Source organism: Thunnus maccoyii, chromosome 21, assembly GCF_910596095.1.
Source record: "Thunnus maccoyii chromosome 21, fThuMac1.1, whole genome shotgun sequence".
NCBI lineage: Eukaryota > Metazoa > Chordata > Actinopteri > Scombriformes > Scombridae > Thunnus > Thunnus maccoyii.
In genome coordinates, this window is record NC_056553.1 from 11466506 (window position 1) to 11491547 (window position 25042).

Consider the following 25042-nt stretch of genomic DNA (forward strand, 5'->3'; position numbering starts at 1 on the left):
ATGCTTGTAGCATAAAAGCCCGCATTGGAAACAAAGTAGTGCTCCAGCCAGAACCAAAATTAGAAGCTACATGACTGACACTCTATGCCTCTTTTCTTTTTTCTTCTCTCTCTCTCTCTCTCTCTCTCCATGGTCATTTCTCCACCTCTTCCCCTTCTCCTTCTCCTCTGTAATTGTGCTTCTCTTTGACACACCCGCTGGTTTGTGTGGAGGGTTGATGTCACACTCATTGTGGTGAAGTGCTGTTTAGTCCTCTGCGCTGTAGCTACACTTAGGCCAGCTGATGAATGGCTCCGGGGTTGGCTGGCTATAAGAAAACACCACAGAAAACGAATGGGGCACCAGGCGCTCTACTGCTGCCCTCTGAGTTTAAATAAACATGAGGCCATTTCAAGGCACAGCCACTGGGGATTTTATACATTGGACATAGAAAGTAAGGAGGTGGAAGTGCTTAAAAAAAGAACTAAAATGAGACAATATGGTTGTGGAGGAAGAGCATCTGGAAATGTGTAAACTTTAAACTGAAACAAATAACACCCCACAAATGTTCTCACTGCATTATTCAATTTGCTGCAAGTGGGTTTGCCTCCATAAATTGCATTCTTAAGTTGTCAAAACCACAATGGAGGCAAGAGCAGCGGCTTATTTTTGCATATTGTGTTTTGGAGCTTCGCAGCCACTACCCAAAGGAAGAGTAGATATTGTTGTAATTCATCTGCCGGGTGGTTGAGGGGATAGGTAGCATTACAAACAGGTAGGAAGTAATTGTGCTGTCTGTCATGTGACTACCTTTGCCATATCAGCAGGCACTTTTGCAAATCCAAAGCATTTTGAAATCCACCCCCGAATTCCTGCTTATCAGCACAGGTGGGGGGGGGGAGGGAGTCTGAAAGGCAGAGGTGGAAAGCATTGTAAAGTGTTCCGCAACCATATTATCTAAATCTCTACATGACTTTAGCCTTGCCTGTCATATTCCAAACCTGGCAAACTGCTGATATCTTATTCAGGTCATAAACTGAAAGAGAGGAGGGGTGAGTGAGAGAGCCGCCATATGTTAGATTACAGCAACAAAAGGGGATGAAAAATGAGCAACGACAAAAAAGAGTTTCTTGGTTGCTGTTGCTCGGCTAACGTGATGTAAAGTCTATTTCATGCTCTGGCAAGCCCCAGGGGGAGAGGGCCATTTTTAGAACCAGAATGACCTATATTTTTTTTAGAAATAGGAGGGGGGGGGGGGGAGATTTGGCCAGTGTTGAGGGTGGGTTATGAATAACAACGTGTGAAGCTGTGTCCGGGAGCACTCACTTGTGTGCACATGGCCTGTTGTTTTGGGGCTTTTCCGGGTTTGGCTGGGGCTCAGGAGAGCGCTCTGAAGACTCTTTGTGAGCGCCTCCTGGTAAATCATCACTAATGCAACACAGGAGTTGCTAGAAGCAATGTTCCTGTCAGGCTGCTTACATCCCTTCAACATCACTCACATCTATTATGCCTCATTTAGATAGCGTGCTGGTTCGGATGCTTCTTTAAAAAGCTGCGGCACACTTCAGCCCAACACAAAAATCAACGGCTTAACTTCTCCGTTGTTTGAAAATACGGCTTTACAGCGTTCTTGACAAGGACCAAAAGGCAGCATCATGGGGGTGGTGGGGGTGGGGGGGGGGAGTAAAGATGTTAGAATTTTTGGAAGCTAATCTGGTTTTAGCTTGATCGTCTGCACATTTTGACATCAGAAGCTATACTTGAGCTCTCCCCATGGTCTGGAAGGAGAGAGATAGTGAGACAGAATTTATTGAAAAATAGCAGAGTGTGAAAACAATCTTGTCACAAAAGGCCAAGGGCATTCAGGACATGCCACACCTCTTTAACAGTTCCTCTTCAAAGTGCAGCTCAGGAACATCTTTATTATGGGGGTGGGAACACTTCTCGGGCAGTTATCATCAAAGCTTTGAGCAGAATTTGATGATAGCCGTATGAATAATACCTTATACATTCAGCATGTGAGGCATCGGCTCCAGCTCTCCATTCACTTCATGACCTTTGAAGTTCATGAAAATGGACTTTTGATTTAATCCCATATTTGATCAAATACTAATTAACGGCATGTGTCAGTCACTTTAGGTCTAGCATTCAGCGGTTTGATACACACGTTTTTCAGAGGAACAGAAGGCAACCAACAGAGCTCCAAATAGACCAAATCATTTGTGTCCAAATGAGAAAAACATCAGAATTACTCAATATGTCAAGAGGCACTGTCTGGAAAATCATTGCGACATAAACCAACAGAGAAGTGCGAGGAACAACAGTCACATGTTGAAACTAACTAACAGGGAAATAAAAGACATGTACAGGACAGTGACCGAAACTGTTTATTTCTATTATTTTGCAACTTCAAAATGAAAATTCTCAGTTTTTCTTTTTCAACTTCCTGTATATACCAGAACAAGAATATGATTTTGGTTACTGTTGACTCCGTGAGACCTGTACTGAAATCTCACGGACGTTTCATCGCAGCAGTATGACCCCTCCTGAGCCTCCATCCCTGAACTGTCCTCCCTTATTTTTATATTTTGTTCCACATATACTTTCTGACTGGGGAAATGTGAACACCTCCTTACCTTTTCACCTTCCCACTGGCACACCTACTGTTGCCCTTCTGTCTCACACATGATACCAGCAACCTAAACACACACACACGTACACACCAAATGGAGCCGTGCTGTAACTCCCTGTCCCAGCTATCGGGGGGAAGAGGTCAGCTTCGCTATCAGGGGAGCTTATCCAGCAGGAGACCAGCGTGCTCACAATCCCATTACCCACCCGTGCTGCAGTTTAGACCCACATTATCATCTGCCTTGGAGGGGCTTGCTTGGACAGATGATTGGAACTCCTCATCTCCCCAACCCCTCCTCACTCGCCGCCCCCGTCTCCCCCGGGCACATTAGCTGACACCCAGGGCTATGATTATAAACATCATTTATTCAGCAGACTCACTTATCCAAGCTCGCATTCATCCCTGCTAAAGACAAAATATGATTCACCATGCAGATCAGTAGGAACACCAGGAGTCTAGATAGCAGAGAACACCAATCGCACATCCTCGCCCAGTGAATCATATTCTGATGTGCACATCTGCTCAAAATTGAGGCTTTATTTCACTGGGTCTTTTTTTTTTTTCCAGACGTATGCAGTGAAGCCAAGATAAGATCTCTGTTTCAAATCTTATCAGTCGCCATATGGTATGCCATGACTCAGACAAGATGTAATAAGCATTTAGCAAGTTGAAGATGATACTAGGTGACATTTGCACTGATTGTGGTAACCGTTGGCGCCTCCACTTCAGAGGCAGCCTGCAGAATGTTAGCAGGGAGGGACGCTACCGCAGCCACAGCTACATCACTCTAGATCAGATAAATCACACTTCTCTATATACTGTAAATATAGTCTGGATTGCATGGATGGAAAATCTCCTAACCTACTACAGCATTAGGCCTGTTGCTTTCCCTTCACCTGCACTGCCCTAGTCCCTGCACCCTAATGATATGCTTAGTTTCCTTGTCCTCCAGACCAAGGAAATGACGGCAAATCTGACATGAGCCTGGACCCAGACCAAGGTCCTTAACACTCTCTTGAGGCTATATTTACTCCTCTGTGACCTCACATGGCATCTCCACTATGCCTGTGAAAAGCAGTGCTAAAATCCTCTGTGTTTTTTCACATTTGCCCCTCAGGCTGCTGCAGCACTGCAGCCCGGCTCACTCCGGAGGCATCCATCACTTAGTAATACTTGAGTGGACAAAATGGAACATTTTCTCTGATGGCTGTCCGCCCCCGTTGAGTGACATTCGGCTAAAACCGATAGCGTGATGGAAAGTTTCACTCTAGATTCTTTGCTGAGGAAATGAAACATACAACTAGTTGCAGCTAGTGCATATTGAAGCAGATAACCTTTAATATAATGGAGACTGACTCTCTCACTATACATACACCCTGTGGGAAACATGATGAAATTACAAGTAGTCAAATTGATTTATTTCCAATTGAGCCAAGTGACCAGGCAGATTGTGAAAAAAAAACACATATCCTTCCTTGATTTTGTACTAATGTGCATTTGTTTCACAAACAAGTGCAAAATTGAAGAAAAGTTGATTACGGCTATTCAAAGATTCCCAGCTCTCTACATCTTTGATTTGAAACAATAAAGGGGTAAACATTTCATAAACAATGCTTGAATAAACACTAGACACTCACATCCATCACCGGGGTCAATAGTAAGCTCTGAGGCTATTTTACTGAATTATTGTTTTTGAGTTTTTGATTAATGTTCTAGATATTTTTACTCCAATCAAACAATCGAATGTGGGAAAAAAAGCCAGTACTAAAGCAGGAAAAAAGATGACTGCCTAAAAAGTCCAATAACATCACTGTTTGGATGCAAAGAAAGACTTTTGCACATCCACAGCTGATAAAAATAGAACAATTTACCAATAGGTTCTCTGTGTGCAATATCAGGTTGTAACTCTTCTTTCAGTCTAAATGGTTACAAATATTAGTGTGGACACCACAGCTTGCCATTGTCTGGGGTTTTGGCCTGTCTGGGAAAGAAATTGCAAGATGATATCTGAAAAAAAAATCTCCATTCAGAAGCTGTCCTGTCCATCTGCTGGGGTCAGAACTACAGCTATTATGCTCAGCCTGCTCTTCCCTCCAGCCTCTCATCTGCCCACCAGCCAGTCTGACACTGTGTGGATCGTGGCATGCTCAACAGATGAGAACTAGCATGTAGCGCACGCTCGCGCCATGCCACTTCCTACCATGCTGACAGAGACTTCAAACAACTCTGTTAGTGCTCCACAAAGGGATTCGCCAGACGTCAAAGCAGCCAACAAGGAACGACAGACTATTATTCCCACAGTTTCCCTAGTCAGCTGCTGCTGCACAGAGATTGTGGCTTGCATGTGCAAGCAGAGCACTCCAGAGAAACTGCATAATAAGCAATTCAAAGCTGTCGTTCGAATGCTGAGACATGATGCACACAGGCCTACAGCAGGCTGGACAGCAATTTGTTGAGTAGATATGGTGTCTGACTGCCAAGTTTTGCCTTTTCAGTGTATGTGTTTGAGAAAGAGAGAGGGTGTGTGAGTGTTGAGACAAAACATGACCCCTGTTTTCCTCCGCCAACAGCCCACACATTTATTTTATGGCTCCCTTTTGGCTTTAAAAAAAAATAGTGTGAAGTTGAAAATTTCTGTGAAGTTGAAGAAATCAGCAATTCTTTTTCAACATGATAACTGATGCGTGTATTTTTATAGCGGATCACTATCATTTATTATCATCATGCAATCCTGCTACGTCAGCATGACCGTGATTTGCTTATCTCTGGTCAAATGTGAGTTCCAGTTCAAAGTTGGTGTTTCATTCTCCATATCTTGGTGTCAAAAACCGTGTGACAATCAGACCTGAGGAGAGTGAGACTCCAGCACAGAAGAGCAAAGTGCAAAAGTCTGAAAATGAACATGACACTGAATAAATTGGATCTCGACCAGCCAATCACAAACTGTGCAGTGAGGAAAAGGAGAAGAAAAAGGTGTTGAAAGTAGCTGCAGTCTTCCCTGAGGTGGATAATTAGGACCATACATGATGATACTGATAGATGGCATTTATTACCCTGCCTGCACATTTACCCTGACAAATATGATTGCATTTGACATATGATTTTAAATGTTTCACACATGAAACCTACGCCAGTGCTGGGTTCATTTATGCAAGTTTCACACACATAGACTTCCTCATTTCTACAAGGAAGAAAAATATCTGTGTTGAGTCTGTCTTGACAATGTCATGATAGATTTAACGATCTGTCTAGTCACCAGAGGCACAAGCTCCTACTTAGTTAGAAAAAAGGGTGAACCAGAAAATACAACTTTTGTCTGCCTATATGAGGATGCATTAGCTGTCGAGTCTGTATGCTCTATGATCTGATCTTGTTTTCACTGTAATCCAGTGTTGAATACATGTTGAAGTGCCTTGGCTTTGGATGATTAGATAATGTATGTATGGACAGCGAACTCACCACAGCCACTCTGAAAGCATAACACAAATCTTACCAGGTTATTAATATTGTCTTACAGGGAAAATCTACTTTGGCTAACATTCCTACATGCTGCGATAGTGATGCAGGAAATTGCTAGACCGTTCACAGGTCAAGGTACGTGTGGGAAAGGTGTGATGTAAAAGTATATTTAATACAACTTTAATCAAGAGAGAGCTGGAGTCGGTGGAAGCATAGTTTCACTTCCACTGGTCATGAAAGGTCATAAAAGACAGAGAAAGAGCTGCGGAGAGGGGGAGGAGGGCTATTTTTACTCACAGATAACAGAGCAAATAGAGGAGAAAGATACTGTATAAAGGGCTGGATACGTCAGTTCTTTTTGATGTCATAATCTGAGTCAAAAGAACTGTATATTTGTGAGGACAGTGCACATTTCCCTGTAGTTTTGCTGTTGCATATGTGTTTTTACGGCCAAACCATTCTCAGTATGGTTTGATATGTAGTTTTATCTCCTCCATATGCCCATATAGTATTGTATATTCATGTATAATAGATGCAGGAATCTTTATTTATTAATCCAGATACTGGGTTAGTTGTTGGAGGGCTCAAGGGACTCTGACCAATTTAATTTTTGTTTCTATGTGTGCATATGCATGCATAAATGCGTGCGTCTGTGAGCGAGAGATGAGAATGAATACGGCCTATTCTCTTTATTGTATCATTAAAAAAAACATTTAAAAAAAACATTAAACCTGAAAGCCACCACGATCTGAATCTCCATCAGAGATGTGAAAACCAGTCAGGTTACTGTAGCCAAAAAACAAGAGGCAAAGATATTTCCATTATTTCCTCCCGGCACTTGCCCTTTCACGAGGAGAAATAAAAATGTCAACATCGATGTGTCACACTGTATTAACTTTTGTATTGAACTGATCAATCAATTGATGCTGGTTATTGTAGCGTGGCATATTCGCTCTGACATACTGTCTAAAGTTTGTAGGAATCAAGTATGAAAAACAAGTTGTTATGGAACTTGACTGGCTTAGATCCACAGTTATGAAGATGGAACTAATGATGTACTGAATGTACAAAAGATTTTTTTATAGAGGAAAATATGAAGCAATTCACAGCCTGAAACTGATGGTGGACAAGCCATAGGGAACAGTGCATACAATGAGTTTGTGTAGTGTTACATGGAGATTAATAATTGCTAGTCCAGTAATCAGATACACTTTGGGTGATAAGATAGGATGAGATCAGAACATAACACTTCAAATTAACTGAATTTATTTCTCTTTATTTGAACCTGTGGCAAATAGGGATTCACTGCACATCCAAAACCAATTGATGAGGGGAATGAAGGGTATCATCAGGAAGACGCTTGAATGAGATGAAATCTAATGCTGAAATAAAGCAGCACAAAGGATTAGATGTGGCTAGGTACTCAGAGATCGCAGGAAACAAAAGGATTAGCCAGAGAGGGGGATGTGGGTCACACCCGGCAGATAGTGAAACCAGCCAGTCAGCTTGCCCCGAGGCCTTCCAATAATCCACCGTGGACGGTGAGGGTTGTGTGGACCGTGTCCCGGGTGAAGGGAGGGGATGGTGAGCAGCGGGGTCACATTTTGGGGGTTAGTCAGGGTTTTGTGGCTTTTACAGGGGAAACATCTGTCCGTGGAAACCATTCAAAAGCTTTTAAATTGTATTTTTTAAAGAAATGGCTGCGACTTTCATGGAGTTGTCTGGAAAGTCGTGGTTTTCCTGGGCCATGCACTTTGACCCCCAGCTTAGCGGATAATTCACTAAGAAGACAGGCTGCCAGACTGGCAGCCGATGAGGATTATACCATTAAGCTTCTTGTTAACCCTGTGGCACGAAACAGACCTAAGTAACATGAGAGATGTCTACAGGGATGCATGTTGAGGATTCCCTCGTTGTGTCTGGAAAACGGATAAGAAGCATATTTACAGGCAGGTTGAGTTCTACCACTTTGTTTATTTCTGATTTGCTCCTAAAAATTACCCTAATTATCAAACTAAAATCCTGTCACATTCAGGGATAAAGCTCATAAAAGGAGTCTAGAATACTGGGATTTAGCTTCTATTGCCATTAGAGGATAAGTAGGGGTAGATGATATCATGGCGTGGTAATTACTCTGACATGGCCTCTCCAGCAGTCTCAAAAGACATGGATTTTCCTCAAACATAGGAAGTAAGATGGGGCTACAGATCTGATAGGGTGTCATGGCGGGAAGCAGCCAAACAACCTCCTCTTTATCTGATGGGATCAGTGGGAGCGCAGGAAACTCAGTGACCTACATCTCCTTCAGACAGACATCTGTTACCTTCCATTCCACACCCTGGGCCAAGTGAAAAGCACCAATTACTTTGATAAACCACTTTCACAGTGGCCCCCTCACAGCTACTGTAACTTTGAATGCTCAGGTGGAATATTACATTCTGTTGTCTGGAGAAATGGGCACAAAGCGTGATTTTTTGGAGAGGATTTTAATCAAATTTTGCCATCTGCAGCGCAGGGATAATTACAAGATCCATGATGGCATGTGGTGCAGGCAGGGGCACAGGACAGAAGGAGAGGAGATGATTATTATTATTGTATCATCTGAATAAGATTGGTGTGTTCAGTCTTGTGTTCTAAGCCCTGGAGGTCAGGGTATAAGAAAGAGGATTACAACCTAGGAGCCAAGTAGATTAAACAGCGGCTGACTCTACTGTACTCCGCTCAAACTCATTCCTTCATCCAGACTCAGATCAACACACACAGTGGTTACAAAACGGTTACGCTGATTACCACAGGTCACATTTTGAAGGAGCTGTAGAGTATGTAGAGTACGTGTGTGTGTATGTGCAGCAGAATGTATTCACTCTGTAGCAATCATCAGCAATAATCAAAGGGAGCTAGCTGTTCAAAGAGAACAATCAACCAATGCTGTGCTTCTACGTTGGCGCTGCCTGATTGTGCCCTACTGATCATGCAATCAATAGCTATAAATAGACGTTGGTCATTGCTGGAATATATTTCTAAAAATATGCACAAATATCATCAAAAGATGGGAGTGATGTTGAGTCTAAAAAACATGTTTTTCATTAAGATGAAGAAAAGTCATTCCAAGAAGAGTAGATGAGACTTTATAAAGAGTAGAAAACAAATGAGATACTTTCCATTTTTCGTCATGCTGAGAGACGAGGGAAGAGATGATATTCTGTTCTTTCTGTCCATTTTAGACTTTTCAGCTCATCTGAGCGGGAGGGTTTGTTAAAACCACCACGACGAGGCATGTTTGCAAACCTCTCTCCCTGCTCACTTGAAAAAATAATTTCATTAATGAATGACTAACATGCGCCGTTTTGCTCGTGCACTTTGCGTGGCCTCCTCAAAACAACCTAAATGCCAGCCATCACACGGTGAGTTAGGCTATGTGTCACGCGTGGGAGTCTGGGAGCAGGAGAAGTTGATGCATCTGAAGTAGGAGGTGGATCTGGCCTCTCAGAGGACGTGAGAGAGTCACACCAAGGATGACATTTTCTGCTTTGCATCATACACAAAAGCGATTCACAGTGGTCTAGCTGATGGGATATGCTATCTTTCAACTCTGCAATTTAACAAGCTATGATGAAATGGCAGCATGGCCTATGGGCACTCAATAACACAAGGAATGCATAAACAGAGTGAAGCTGCATGCCTCGAGGCTGATAATAATAATAAGATGTGATGCCAAAGAACTACAATTGAACAACCTCTTACATTATCTCTCTTCATCCAAGGCCGATCTCCCCTTAGGTCATCCCTGAAGTGTTACTATAGCTACCCTGAATGCCTATAAATGGCTAACCTAAACACTGGGTATGGCAGGAATTAAATCCATTATGTAAATGAGGTGCTGTTACTAAAATAGTTCAGTGAAAAGCACTGGAACCATGAATTTCTAATGCTGTTTTGTTACAAATTTGTTATAGAATGACTTGTATTAGGGAATTTAAAGGGTTAAGACATTTAGAGGGGGTATTGTGTATATGGAAGGGAAGTCTGAGCCATGGTAAACACTTCAACACACTCAAGCGACTTCTTATCTAAGCATGGCAAGTGTGAGGGTTCATCTTATTAGACTTTCAGAAATAGACTGGAGTGAATCTCTCCCCTCATATGGAGAGATTGGCAGTGCAGTCAGGAAAGTGATTTCAGCACTGCATAGAATTGAATTGCTGGGGGGAGGCTGGTTAAGCAAGGGGTTTAATTTGCTCTGGAGTATGTATTCTCATACTGATATGCCAAAATGTAATTGGAGTCGGTACAAGAGCTGGTCGTTTTCATTTGAGATTTGAGGGTGTTCATTTGTGGTTTGAGATTTTCTTCCGTGCGAATGGTATCGTCTAAACAGTATGTTTTACCCTGCGTCTACTAGATCACAGTGCATGCTGCAAAATGTAAACTTATTTGAGGGAATGTAATTTTTTCCTATGGAGATACTATCTTATCTGGTGTGATAATAAATGTGTAGCTACCAGAGGCAACTGTACCTATTTATTCCCCCAATACCAAAGCCAAATACATGTCCATGGCTTCTGATTGGCTGGGGTCGTGACATATGGAGATGAATGTCAGTAAACACTGGTGCACACACTGAGTCACAGCCACTTCCCACACACCTCTCCCAGTGTGATTCCTGTGTAATGATCTGGGGAGTCTGGACAGCCGTCTGCTTAGCCGTAGGGTGCTGAGCTGAGTGAGAGGAGGAGAACGGGGACAAGACAGGAGGAGAAGGTTTTCGTTTTCATCCAGGCAACACTCTCCATCCTGTGCAAAGATGTGAGAAATTAACAAACACAGCCGCCTGTGGAGAGGAAAAAAGGTTGAAGTAAAAAATCTTAATAAATGACAGTGGTTCACTAAACTTGCTCAACATCTGTCGCTATGATAAGAAACCACAAAGAATCATCTCACTGTGACTTGTGTGTGTGATTTCAGTTGCGACATCATTACAAAAAAAAATAACGTGATTGTTGTGTGAACCGGTGACATTAATGATATAAATCCTATTATTCTAGATGAAAAACAGGAAGAGGAAATTCCTGCGGTTTACTGATGCAGAAACATGAATGCCCTCTGTGGCTCTCAGTCCCTTTATGAATATTTTAAACACATTGTTACAGTGAAACCAAAGACATTAAGGATAAAAAGACATCAACTTGATCTTTTTGTGAGGTCTGGACCCTTAAGACCGTTCAGTAGAGTTTAAAAGCTAAGTCCTTCTTGAACTTGCGGTTGTGAAATCAGTCAAACGGAAGCACATCAAACTGCCGGCTTAAGTAGGCCACTCCTGCTGTGTTGTTGCTTTATTTTTGTGCTCCGGCCTCACACGTACTGGTGAAGCTGTTGGTTTAGCAGGGGGAGAGATTGTGATATAGATCAGAGACTTTGGAAGTATTGACAGCTTCCCTTTACTCCACCAAACTTTTTTTTTTTTTAATAAAGAATCGGTGCTTAAATTTGTCTGACTTTCATTTCTGTCTTTTTATATTTCCTTACAACATTAAAATGTATGCTTTCATAGCTTAATGATGTGATTGTCAGAAATTATAAGTTTGTCTCCTGCTCAAAACACTTCATGCGTCTTTCACTATGTACACAAATAGCCAGACCGGTGTGGAGAATGAAGAAAGGCTCCTTAGCAACTTAGCAAGAAAAACTGTTGACCCATGTTAACAAAGTTTAACACAACATATGCTGAAGTTTCCATGCAACAGCTGAGTTAACTACACCTACCTAGTTTTCTATTTTCGCTTGTTTTCATTTGCCTCACATTCTGTTTCATGCAATTTATTCTTGACATGTAAGGTTTTGTTTTTGATAAGAACATGCATAACATAGGCTATGCCTCATTGATATGAACCATTTGTTTATTGTTATAATAATAAAAACGCCTTTTGAACATTTAAATCTTACCTTGTAGTTTTCTTAATAGCTGTATACTTCTCAAATTATTTGAAATTAAAGCCTTGGGTTGGGCTCATGAAAAGCTTAGTCTAATCAGTACTGCTGTGTTGGACAGCATTGTTCAGGATGGGGCACCACAAAAGAATTGATAACGGTGAGATGGGCAAAGTGGTCCATATTTACAGCACCCGCTCCCAGAAAATAGTTCCAACATCCCTGATATTGATATTATCGATGTGCTTCAACTTGGCACAGCTGAATACTGAATGCCAAGTGTAAGCAGTGATAACTGTGCATGGGAGACCTCTACCCACCTCTGCAGTTTCCCCCTTCCTAACATGATCCTCGGAAGGGTGAAGACCAGAGTGACATGTGGACTCCTTCACTTGGATATCATGAACTTCTTCACTATCATGTGGATACAGAGAAAGATGGAGGTGAGAGTTTGGGGTAAGAAGCTTATTGGGAATACCAACCCACTATCTCTGGAGAAAAGAAAAAAAAAAACAGGAGCAGGGGAGGATAAAGACGAGGAGGTTGAAGAGGAAAAAGAGTGGAGGCGGGGATGCAGAAAAAAACCCCAAACCCTCGAGGGCTCTATAATCCAAAAATGAGAGAGTTGTGACTTGGAGACACTCAATCTGACAAGATGCATTAAAGCAATGCAAGAAAAGGAAGAGGCAAAGCCAGATAAGAGAGCTGCTTCCAGGAAAAATAGAGAGATGGGATGATGAGCTGGAGATGTGACAAAAGAGATTGTGCTGGAAACCAGCCATCAACAGATCCATGAAACAATGGCACCATCCTGAGCAAAACACACAATCACTGGGATTATGCTGTGTGACACACTTTCATTCATCCTATCTGTGTGCTATGAACCTTAAAAGAACATGTTATGTTTCCCCATTACAGCCCCAATCCATTTTAAGTAAGTCTATAAATTATGGGCCCACACCATTGATTGTTATGGTGCTATTAATATGAAAATCTCTTTAAAGTCCTCATATGACAGTACATCAATATACTGTACAGCTTGGCTTTGTAACATACAATAAAACCAATAAAAGTCAGCTTCATAAACATCCAGAGACATAAATGAAAGGGATAAGGACAGGAGGGAAATGAGAGAAAGAACCAGAGTTTCCAGTGACTGAGATCATTCAGAGGCTGAGCACAAACACTCCAACAAGCACACTACCACTCACACGTTTGGTGGGTCCCTATCTAGCTATCTTAAAGCTAGTGTCTGTGCAAGTGGTACATTGGTTGTTAGGGGCCGATAAACACAGACTTCACAAAATATCACAAGGTCAAATTCACATGAATGACCCAAGGTGAAAACAAGTTTTTGAAATGCTAAAATGCCAAAGTTTGCAGGTAATATTTACAGGTTTACCATCTTAGTTTAGCCTGTTAGCATGCTAAGATTTGGTAATTAGCACTAAAAACAAAGACCAGCTGAGGCTGATGGGATTGGCATTAGTTTTGCAGTCTCCTGGCAACCTCACCGTGAAGATACAACTCTCACTGTGTCTAGACAAGAACTAGTCACGCATATAACTTCTTGTAAAACTCCAACTTGTTGTTTTTTCACTTTGTTTTAAGTACGGATTAAACAAAAAAGATATGTTAATTTATGAGCTTTAGAAGTGCTGGTAGATAGATTTTTCTACCCTTGGGACAGAGCCAGGCTAACTGTTTCCCCCTGCTACCAGGCTTTATGCTAAGCTAAGCTAACTCCTCTTAGCTGAGGCTTCATATTTAACGAACAATTTTTGAGGGTTGTATCGATCTTCTCACCTAACTTTCGGCAAGCAAACAAGAAAGCATATTTTTTAAAAATGGCGATTAGTAATATCATGGTTCGGTGGTTTTATGGCTTACAGGATACACTCCAATTTCTGTATGTCTTTGAATTACTTAGACCCTTCGTCAGGGCTTTACTTCAGGTCAATAATTTATATTAATAGGATTTTTTCCTTGGCAGGCAAGGCAAGGAAAGGCAATGAAAATTAAAGATACACAAGGCACACATACAAATCTTTTCACAGTGACATGGCCTGAGTTAGCTGTCTTAAATAAAACTCATATATGATTACAGGGATTAAAGCAAGAAAAGATTTGTGAGCCTAAAAAGTTGTCCAGGAGGAAATATGTACAATGTATTGAATTAAATATTATATGAATTTAAAACTGCTCTATGCCTGAAATCAGGCATGGTGCCTGAGAACCTTAACTCCTGTGATTATTTCTTGATCCACATGGAAGTTCAGAGAGGAGGAGTTGTTGTTTTTCTCAGGGACACTTCAGCGGCCTGGAAGTGTCAAAAGGAGGCATTTAGCTCAAGCCTTTGGTTGCAAGACGTCCTTGTGCACCACAGCCATTCATCCAGTCATTTCCTCTACTTCTGCAAAGTGGCTAATATTCCAGTTTGTAACTTTAGAGGTCAACATCTACTTTAGTTCTTACAATTATTTTAATTTTGTAAGAATCTGCACTAGAGGAAACAAATAATATTGTGAATCCAGCCACAGTTCTGATATAATTAGTGTTTCAATCCAAGTATTGGGAATTTTTTTGGGTCTCCCATAAGGGAGCAGGATATCAAAAAACAAATGTTTGCTTTGGTTTGATGTTAATTCTGGACAAAACCACACACATACAAAAGGAAGCCGACAAACCGAGCCTACGCAAAAGTTCGCAGGAAAGGAAAACAAACATGCTGGGTTTGAGGGTCAGGCTAGAAAAGCAGTATCATTCTGTCAAACCATTTTATTTACTCTGCCTACATGGTTAGAGTTGTTGATGTTTTATGTGGGAGCAAGAGAATTTTTAGTCCCTGTGAAAAGATGACAGTAGAGACTCATTGCCCAAAGAGCAGCGTGTGTTTATTCCAGATAAATCTTGCCCACCTCCGGCATCATTTTATATTAATTTGAAGTGGTGGATTTTAATGAAAAAAAAAAAAAAAACTGTTGAGAGAGAATGTTCAAATTAAATTGGTGAATATTTGATGCCACTCTTATGCTGGATATTCCAATTTATTATGCAATTATTTGATATGCAGACTTCCTTTTGAAACACAGTTACATATTTCATTTCTTGAGTGCAGTTGTTTAAACAGCTTCCCCTTGTCTTGGATCTCATATCTTATTAAACCAGAAATTATAAATGACAAGGAAGACGTTACAGGTGGATGAAGGGACACTACACTTAAAACGACAAAAAGTAGGAAACAGAAGGTGAAATGAAGTTTCATGCTGTCTCAGAGTTAATTTACTATATATATATATATATATTACAATCTTGTAAGACAAATCAGATGGAATGGAAACAGTTTTGTAGAAATGAGGCCATACAACTTAGCGCTTTACATCAAGGAAAAAAAGTAACAAATTGTTTGGATGACTACACTCACTGAACGCACTCGTCATCAGTGTAATCTTTTCCCCAGCACACTGTTGTTGATGCAGATCTGGCTGTCGGTGACATGTGGAGAATGTTTTGCATTCATTCCTGCGTGAATTGGTGTCAAAAAGCCTTGGAGGCTTCTTAATCCTTCTACATCAAAATAGGACACGTTTCCCATAAATTACAATGGTGTACTCGCATAATTACTGGGCCCCCATGTTACATAAACAACTGGATGATAATGATGAGTTAGGATCCTTCATCACTTGTGCGAATATGTATAATGTTTGACTTTTATGGTGGGTTTTGAAGGGTGATGTATGGCTCTTCTGGATGAATGTACACTTGCTAAAACTTGCTAAGGGAACTACAAGTAGGTGTGTAATAGTCAGAAATAAATTTTATCATTCTTACATTTGATTTCATATCACCCTTATCATAAACAACGTCATTGTAGTTATTCTTCCTGGTCATAGTGGCTGTACAGAGATCTCACCCTAACACAAATCCATTGTAATAAAAGGAGGATCAACATCTCTGTGTTACTATCCTTCTACCACAGTTAAGCAAGGAAACCCTGTCTGGGGAAACCAACACTATCGCTACATAAAAACATGGATGCTGGACAATTCTGCAAAAACCCGGTTTATGTTCACAGCCATCTTTGTAATTAAATAATCCTCGCCCTCTACAATATCTGCACATGGCAACTAAGATAAAGTTAAATATCCCTTCCAGACATAATAAGGACATAATACATACTCAGCTTTGAATAATAATTCAGTCAGATATAGTTTCTCCATAAAAAAAATTCATTTACCCAGTAAGAAATGATTAGAATTACATCTATTCCTTCTTCCTCAGTGAATCTAGGAATACGGAAATATTGTTAAATTCCAAATTTCAACTGTGGGACACAAGATGGAGGTTTTAGGTTTCCACATCACACTTGTGTAAGTTGTATATTGGACCATGACTGACAAAATCACCCAAAATCATCTTGTATGTGCACTCACTGAAGTTTAAGGTGAACACAGAGAAACTTTCCCCTTCAGCAGATGAATGTGAAAACATCCTTCTAGTGTCCAACTCTGCACATATACTACATCATTCTGTACAAGCAAGTAAAGTAACAATAAGTAAAACATGTTTTTGAGTGGAGGTGAACTTTAAGATTAGGGACAGATTGTGGTAATGGAGAACAAAGTACGGTTAGACAAAACACACAGCATGAAAGTCTTTTAACATGACAAATTTGTGTTATGTCACATGCAGTATTGCAATATGTCAAATTGTCAAGAAATCCAAAAACTTGGTGTGCAACAGTCTGTATTTACACAATTCCTGTCTGCAACATCTGTAATCTCTACTTGTGTGTGTGCCCTTTAAATCTGGGGAGTTTGTCGCAGCACAATGTCAAAGTCACAGAGCACAGCTGGAGCTTTGAGAGACTTAAGTTGTGCTCAGAGGCAGTCGCTGGTTTTGTAAGATGTTGAAGGGTGACATCAGCAGTCAGTCACTGTCTAGCACTTCTTAATAAAGCAATAACCACCAAGGTGAAATAATGCACGTATTACTTTCTCTTCATAAATGAATCCACTGCAGTTATTCCACTTAATGAGCATTTTGCTGCTTTTGTTTATCTCTCCAAAGGAGGATCTTCACCCTGTCAAGCAGGAGGGATTGATCTGTTTTATTTCTGATATGTCCCTCTCACCTCACAGCAGCTGGTATTACATGTTACTGTCATTCTTAAATGATAAATTTATGCAGTGTCACGTCTTACGGAGAAATTTCAATACTCAGGCTTTCCAGGGGACCTGATAGGTGTCCCTCTCTCACAAGCGATATGAATATCAGCCAATGCAGAAAAGCATGACAGATTTTTGTATAATTACTTGTGTACAAGGAAGAATCCAGAGAATGTTGGCATGCATCATTAGCCGCAGCAGATACATGGATACAATCTCTGATTCATAATTTGCAGTAATAATGCTCAACAGTGTTTTTTTTAACTGATTAATTTTATCAGCATCTTTATGCTTCTGTAATAAATAATCAGCCACAGCATGATAAATATTGGACAGGAAACATGAGGATAGTACGCCTAATAAGAAGATACCATAGATTGAAAATATGAGTAAAATATGTATTATAGCCTGAGGTTGAGTCTTTTCTCATCTACTGTAGTCTTTTTAGTATGTACCATTAAAAGAAACAAGGAAAATCAAATTCAGCTCACCGGGCAAATGCAAAAGTACCTTGCTCAAATCATTTTGAGTCATGACAAATGCATGGTCCCTGAATCTTAAGCATTTTTATTTCATCAAGCATATTAGTTTTGCTAGCTTTACAACTCTGCTGGGAAAGATCGTAAATATTGTGATGATATTCTGGCACCGCTGAGAGCACACTGACACCATGTTAAATAGCGGGATAATGGACACTGGTAGTTGGCCCTAAGAAGAAGATAGGGGCTTAGTCACACTAATGCAGACACCCATCTGCAAACAGAGTCTATACATTATGTCTAGGCAACAGCGATGCACACACACAAACACACAAACACACACACGTGCACACAGAGTTTTCATGATGTGCTAAATTTTAAGCACTTTATTTATATCCATCAAGCTAATTAGTGTGCACAGGATCCAAATACAGAGAGGTTCTTACAATGTTTGGACAATTATAAATACATAAAGCGCCATCTGCTCGACACTGCCAGGCTACCAGTGGCAGCTGAGATGGAGCAAAAATTTTGCCAACTACCTACTTAGATCTGAGTTACCATCATATGAATTTATAGGCTGTTGTAAAAAACAATGATTTATGTCAACTCAACCATGAGAGTTACGGCCTCCAGACAGCAGTTGTGAATACTTTCTACATTGAGACCTTAACAATGGCTGTATCCCCCGCCATGTTAGGCTGTTTGTTCAACTGTGGGAAAGTATTGTAAGTACACAATTGGGCCCCCCTTTGTGCTTAATGATCATTTCTGTCATAAATAATAAATGAACGTATGAGGCAGCAGCAACACAGTGTTTAAGCCAAGACATAATGGAAAAGAGTGACAGCATCATAAAAGAGTATCAGTGAGGCCAGTTCAGTGCAGATATTATGTCGCAGGGCATCTCAGGTTATAATCTATGTGGTAGAAGTTGTTTATTTCAGTTATCCTAATATATTTTTGGCCTTTTGTAAAGTATCTGGGATCACGGATCTTCAGATATTTACTACTTTATTTATTTTTTATTTTAAAAAAAATGTTATTATGTAACCCACCTAGGGTTCAGAGTACTCAAACATATTTAGGACCAGTATCTAAGTCCATATGAGAATGACAGACACAATAAGCAACTGGAGCCAGAGGGTACTTTCCACTTAAAATATATTAAAAGACTTCTGTAGAAAACAAATAAACAAAAAGTTTCCTCTCTAAACCAACAGTCTAGTGTTAATTAACCAGTGGATGCCGTAATTAATGCACTCAGTGCAACAATAACACTGTTTGAACACATGACATAAATCCCATGAAACTGGTTACTTAACATATTTCACTTGCAATGGAAGAAAATGTCTCTGAAGTGTAACAGAGTTTAGGATTCCTTTGGTCTGTTCATTTAAATTCAATGTTGTTCCTTTGTTGTGGTCAGTTCAGCTGGCTTCAGTCAAACAGGGTAGTCTCAAGTCAGTTTCAGTTCCAAAGTGCTCTTAGGTATGTCAAAAAAGTCAAGTCATGTGGGGCTTTAACAGTCCTACCACACTGGTATTTTCAATGAAGGAATGATAGGTCTCCTCCGTGGGGCAAAAAGGTGATCTCGGTCCAACTCCTCGGGGTAAGGAGGTGATCGGGTTCAATGGTGGCTTGCCATCTCCTTCATCAGGAAGAATCCAAAATCTAAGGGTATTTCCAGGGAATCTCAAAACCTACTCTGTATAAAAACAAGGCTATTACAGTACTATACTGAGTAGTGATATTCCAGTCTGTATAATGAATATCACATCAAAATTCTCAAAATACTATTGTAACAAAATAGAGATTAAACTCATGAATTATTTTTAACTGTACAGCATTTCCTCATATGGAATATTTTAAACACCAATAATGAATTATTTTTTAGCTTTTAAACCATGAATTATGGTTATTAAACCTTTTAACCATGAAATGGACATGAGTTTCTCTTTAAATCATAAACTGAACAACAGCACAGCATCATATTTCTCACTAACCTCACATTCTTATATTCAAGGTTATATTTTAAGTGCACATATTCAGTATTCTTAAACATACTGCATATTATTATTAGCACTGGCAGTGCATATCACTGCAGCCACAAAAGTACAAAAGCAAACGAATCCAGCACTCATATTTTATATTATCAGGTTATCAATGCAGAAATATGCTGCTATAACTAGACACTTTAACACTCTTAATATCACAGCAGTGAATATAACGTCAAGTTCACATATATTAGCAAAGAAAACAAGCTTTCTGTGGCGCCTGGTGTCGACAGATAACACCGGGGCTAATAGCGTTAGCCGCACTAGCCCAACTCAGCTAAACTCACCAAGACAAAAAAAACCCTGGCGCACAGCACCTTGGATCGCCTCTTTCACTTCACATAAATGTCGTCTCAAGGTATGCTTAGCATTCATAAAAATGTAATCCACTACCAATTTGTTTAAATTCAACTAGTTTCTAACTCGATTAGCATGTCTTCTCCGATATTTCCTTTCTCTGTACTGTTGAACTTCTACCTGTTAGGAGTGGGACTTATTTCCCCTGTCCAATCAGAAGTCTGGATTGCCTGATATAACCAATCAGAACCGAGTTTGAGTAAGCTAACTGTGACTGACACATTGTTTAAGCTAACAGAAAATAATGCTCGAAATAAAATAATCTTACAGAGCCCAATTCTCTACAGGGTTACAATTACATTAGCATTGTTTACATTTACGTTACGGTGCTTCATAATTTGCTTTGAAGTGGTGCCAGCTTGCTAACTCAACTGAAATAATTTGAAATAGACTGAGGTGATATAGCTTTCAGTCAACAGGAGGCAGCAGTGAGCACAAAGCGGCGGCTCTCCAGCCAATAAGCGAGGAAGAAACTTCGCGCCATCTTGGTTTGAACTTGCGTATTTTCTTGACCTGAATACACCTGCACTCTCTTGGAATACGTTTTGTTTTTGTCACTTAACTGACGTCCGTCCTCGACCTAAATACTGCCGAATTGTTGCTGAGATGTTCACCTGTCCTGCTATGGTTTCCTATTTTCAAAATTTCTCGGGTTAAACAACTTTGCTGGCAGAGATTGCCTGAAATGACTGCTTCACACACAGATAGCTAGCCATGACTTGGCTAATTACTGAAACGGAAGTCATTTGGAACCTTAAGTTTTTTAAAAAACTGGAGGTTTAACGGACTAGGAAAGTTTGGGAAAAGAGGAAAACCATGCTGCTTGAACTGCATTACAAGTGAAGAAGAACACACCTGACAGCAGAGGACCTTCTCAGCTTTCAAACAGATGGAAGAAGAAACTCCTACAACGCCATGAAGGACGGTATCCGGAAGGGCTGCATTGACGCATGGAGGACTTGAAATAGTAAGTGCAAGTATCTTTTTTTTTTTTTTACTGTTACTGTTTACTGCTGTTGTGTGAACCGCTGTGCCATGTCTGCGTGGCCTCACTTGTGTCTGTGGAGCTGCAAATTACACAGTAAGGCCACTGAGGTCAAGCTTGCACTGTTGAACTGTGTTTTATTGAACCAAATGTGGTGGGAAAACTTATGTATGTTGTGACCTCGCTTGTGTCTGTGGAGCTGTAAACTGTCAGACTATGTTGTCATTAGACCCACTAAACAGTAGGTCAGTCTCACAGTGTTGCATTTTGTATTTATTAAATTGGTGTGGTTGGCCGGATGAGGTTATTTAGCCTAGGTTTTTACAGGAAGGGTGTTATAAATTCTAGTTTTTATTTTCATTATATTTGTGTTTTGTAGCTGCTGTCGCCAGGCATAAATACTTGTGACTTTAGAATTAAACCCAATTGATCACACTGGAGTTTATTGGTCATATTGGGGGATAAGAAAAGAAAGCCAGATGCATTACAGAATATTTTTAAAGGGACTCTTCACCCAAATTAAGTGGCATCTTGGTTTTTTCTTGGGTTACAGTGACTTAAATGCGATTAACCTCCATTTAATTGGTCTAAGTTGTGTTATTGCTACCTCACAGAAGTTCACACACCCTTGTATGCTTTTGTATTTTCAATATTCATCTGATAAACACCTTTTCATTATCAGAGGAATAGCCTATGTGCTCTATGTAGATATTTATCTAAGATAGTGATATTTGGCTATTTTGACAGAAAATAGTAGAATGGAAATAAACAAACTCCTAAAATGTAGGCTATTTCACTGAAAGTTCAGGGGAATAGGAACATTTTGGACATGAGGAGGTTTACCACCATAGAGCTGAACAAAGTAAAGGGCAAGGGAACATTTATGGCGACAGGGGAGGACCTTTTCAACTCTCAAATGGATGAGAACATTTTCGACGCCAAATGTACACTCTTGCAAAAAGGGATTGGTGCATGATGTACTTTGCTCCTCCAAATGGTAAGTGCAAGTCACTCTTTACATTATGCTGCGTTGCTGATTTGTGTTGTATTGGCCGCTGTGCCGTCGACCTCCAAATGGTAAGTGCAAGTCACTCTTTACATTGTGCTGTGTTGCTAATTGTGTTGTATTGGCCGCCGTGCCATAACTGCACCTATGGTATGACCTCACCATGTGTTTGTGGAGCTGTAAGCATTTCTTTCTATAGTAATTTCACATATGTTGCCTTAGACCAAGTCATTGTTTGCATTATGCTTCTGTCATGTAGTTCTTATTGTACTGTCTTGGCTGCTGTGCCATCACTGGGCCTATATTTTGACCTTGCTTGTGTTTGTAGAGCTTTAAGCTACAATGCCTAATATGAGGTCACATTCATATCGTGTTTTGTGACAGATTAATAGAATGAAACTCTGTGAAACCCAATAGAGTTTATTAGTAATTTGGGTAATTGGGTGGCTGTGGCTCAGGAGGTAGAGCGGGTTGTCCACTAATCGGAAGATTGGCGGTTCGATTCCCAGCTCCTCTTGTCCGCATGTCAAAGTGTACTTAGACAAGATACTGAACCCCACATTGCTCCTGATGGCTGTTCCATCAGTGTGTGAATGTGTGTGAATGATTAGATTCCTCTGATGGGCAGGTTGGGACCTTGCATGGTAGCCCCTGTACCCATTCAGCATATGAATGTGTGTGAATGGGTGAATGTGACTCGTAGTGTAAAAAGCGCTTTGAATGGTCGAAAGACTAGAAAGGTGCTATACAAGTACAGTCCATTTACCATTCCATTTAATTGGCAAGAAAACCCAGATGTAATCTTTTGTGTAGAATTTCATGTCATTCGGCCTAGCTGTATTTGAAATTAAAGGGTCAGTTCACCTTAATTACAAATGATATATTTTATAATTTACCCTACTATGAATCTAGCCATATTCATTTTTAAAGTTTTATTTTCATGTGCTGAGGTTTTGAGATATCTGAAACTTCTGCCACAGTGTTTTCTGCTCTCTTGCATGTTCCTTGGTTATGAGAGTTTGATATTGCATGTGGATATAAGTCTTATGTAAATTTCTGCTCTAAAATCTATTCCATCTAGGTCTATTATGAGTAAATCTGGCTTTCATAGCAGCCAGTAACTACCCAGCCACCGCCCTGACATCACTTAAGCTGTGTACCCCTATCGCAGCCCTGCCTGCCTTGTTGTTGCAGTTACTAGTGGTAGTCGGTGTAAATGACAAAACAGTGGAGGAGATAGTTGTTTGTTTCTGCTAGAAGAGGCGACTTTGTATTACACACCGATATAGAGCTGCTTTTGTGATTTCTACATAAGTGCTACAGCACTTTTTTAGTTTATCAACGCAAATGTTCCCTTTTGTATGGCTCTTGTTATAACACAATTGTGCTAAAAATGACTCAGAGAATTGGAATTTTGAACAAGACTGTGTGCCACCTGATATTTTGAAACAACATTGATGGTGCCAAAATGTCCAGGCTTGGCCAAACAAAGAGAAACTGGAAGCATTCGCTGATTCCAAAGGGATTATTATTTCGTCTTGTTGAAGAAGTGCAAAAAGCAGACATTTCTGATAGCACCATCAATGGGGATTTCAGGCACACACACACGTACTGAGAGGTGTGAGAATGCCAAAGTGGACATAAGGAAAGTCTGCAACCCAAGCCAGTCAGTATGAGCCAATGAGTCCACATGTCCACTTATGATACTACCAGTACTTGACATTGCTACACTTGAAAATGTGCATGTTTTACAGGGGCATGTTCCCATAATTTCACAGACTCATTTCCGTGCTGCTGCATGCCTTAATTTGCACCTGTGCTTAAAAAGAGATGCATAATAATTATTGGGAAAACTGAAGGCAGCAGGAATTAGTTTCTCTGTTGTGCTGGTTTTCTTTCCGTGGTGAAACCGTAGACCGTATATGGGTGAAACAGTTGGAACTTGGGCTGGGATGTTTTATGAGCAGACGTCAATCAAAAAGACACCTGGCAGTTCATTAGTCAACGGCTTTCTCAGACTGCTTTAATTTGCATAGACAACTTGAGCTCTCCTTTCAATGTGTCCCTCTTGCCGCTTTGCTTGCAAATGTTCAGCGCTCACCTTCCCACAAGCCTTTGGAACATAAGTACACATGTCCTTGTCCAAATGAATGGAGGTTGTAACTTTGCATGCGAATTTTGTTGCCAGTAGACTTTCACCATTGGCTTTACTTGGATTTAACCTTTTAAACCCCGCTGGACCCACTGGTCTGTGTGTGTGTGTGTGTGGGGGGGGTTATCATTAAAATGCATGGAGTGAGAATGAGTGCTGCTCAAACCCACAGACATTTATTTCAAATTCTAGTCACGACACAAATATTTCCAAAGACATCAAATATGCGAGGCTGAATTGCGGGGAAATGGGTATAAAATTATGCACATGAGGCATCTTGGGTTGACATACTCAAAAGACTATTATAACAAATTGATAAATGTTGTTGTGCAGTGTGAAATAACTAAACAAGGTTCAAGTGATTTTAAAAAGTGTATAAAGCTTTTACATATAAATTAACTTACGTTACATTCAAGCCCTTGCCAAACGACGCTGATTAAGCCTATCACCACCAAGTAAATCTCTTTGTATTTCACAGTATATGGAGTTTTTAATCTGGTGTTGGGTTTGACATTCCTGTGCTGGCTGGATGAATGCATGAATGCTGAGCCGGCTAACTTGTGATTAGCCCTCTGCTAACTTGAATGGGGATAAAATAATTTAATCATGCGGCTCTTCTAGACTTTCCAAAATGTCGTAAATCGGACTGAGTGGATCAAATTCTGATAGTGAAACGAGTCATATCATGGGGGTTGTGTGACGCTCAAAACAATTTATCCACTTTTTTACAGCTGCAACAGTAGTGGCGGAGTAGGCTATAACAGAGTCTGTTTATTTTCTTGTTTATGTACAAAAGAAAAACCTCAGTGAGAATTCTTGAATGACAGGGTGCTCACACAA

General features: G+C 40.3%; 2 long non-coding RNA genes across 3 annotated transcripts in view; one reads left to right on the forward strand and one right to left on the reverse strand.

The window, feature by feature from the left end:
• Nucleotides 1-18002: 18002 nt before the first annotated feature.
• On the reverse strand, nucleotides 18003-20078 carry LOC121887784. The gene is made up of 2 exons (XR_006093054.1): nucleotides 19990-20078; nucleotides 18003-19353 (listed from the first exon to the last, which is right to left on the reverse strand). It is a non-coding gene; the product is annotated as an uncharacterized LOC121887784 (long non-coding RNA).
• Nucleotides 20079-20954: 876 nt separating this feature from the next.
• LOC121887785 overlaps nucleotides 20955-25042 on the forward strand; it is a 309423-nt gene continuing 305335 nt past the window's right edge. For both annotated transcript variants that reach the window (XR_006093056.1, XR_006093055.1), the window contains exon 1: nucleotides 20955-21026. This is a non-coding gene — a long non-coding RNA (uncharacterized LOC121887785). The remainder of the gene's footprint in view (nucleotides 21027-25042) is intronic.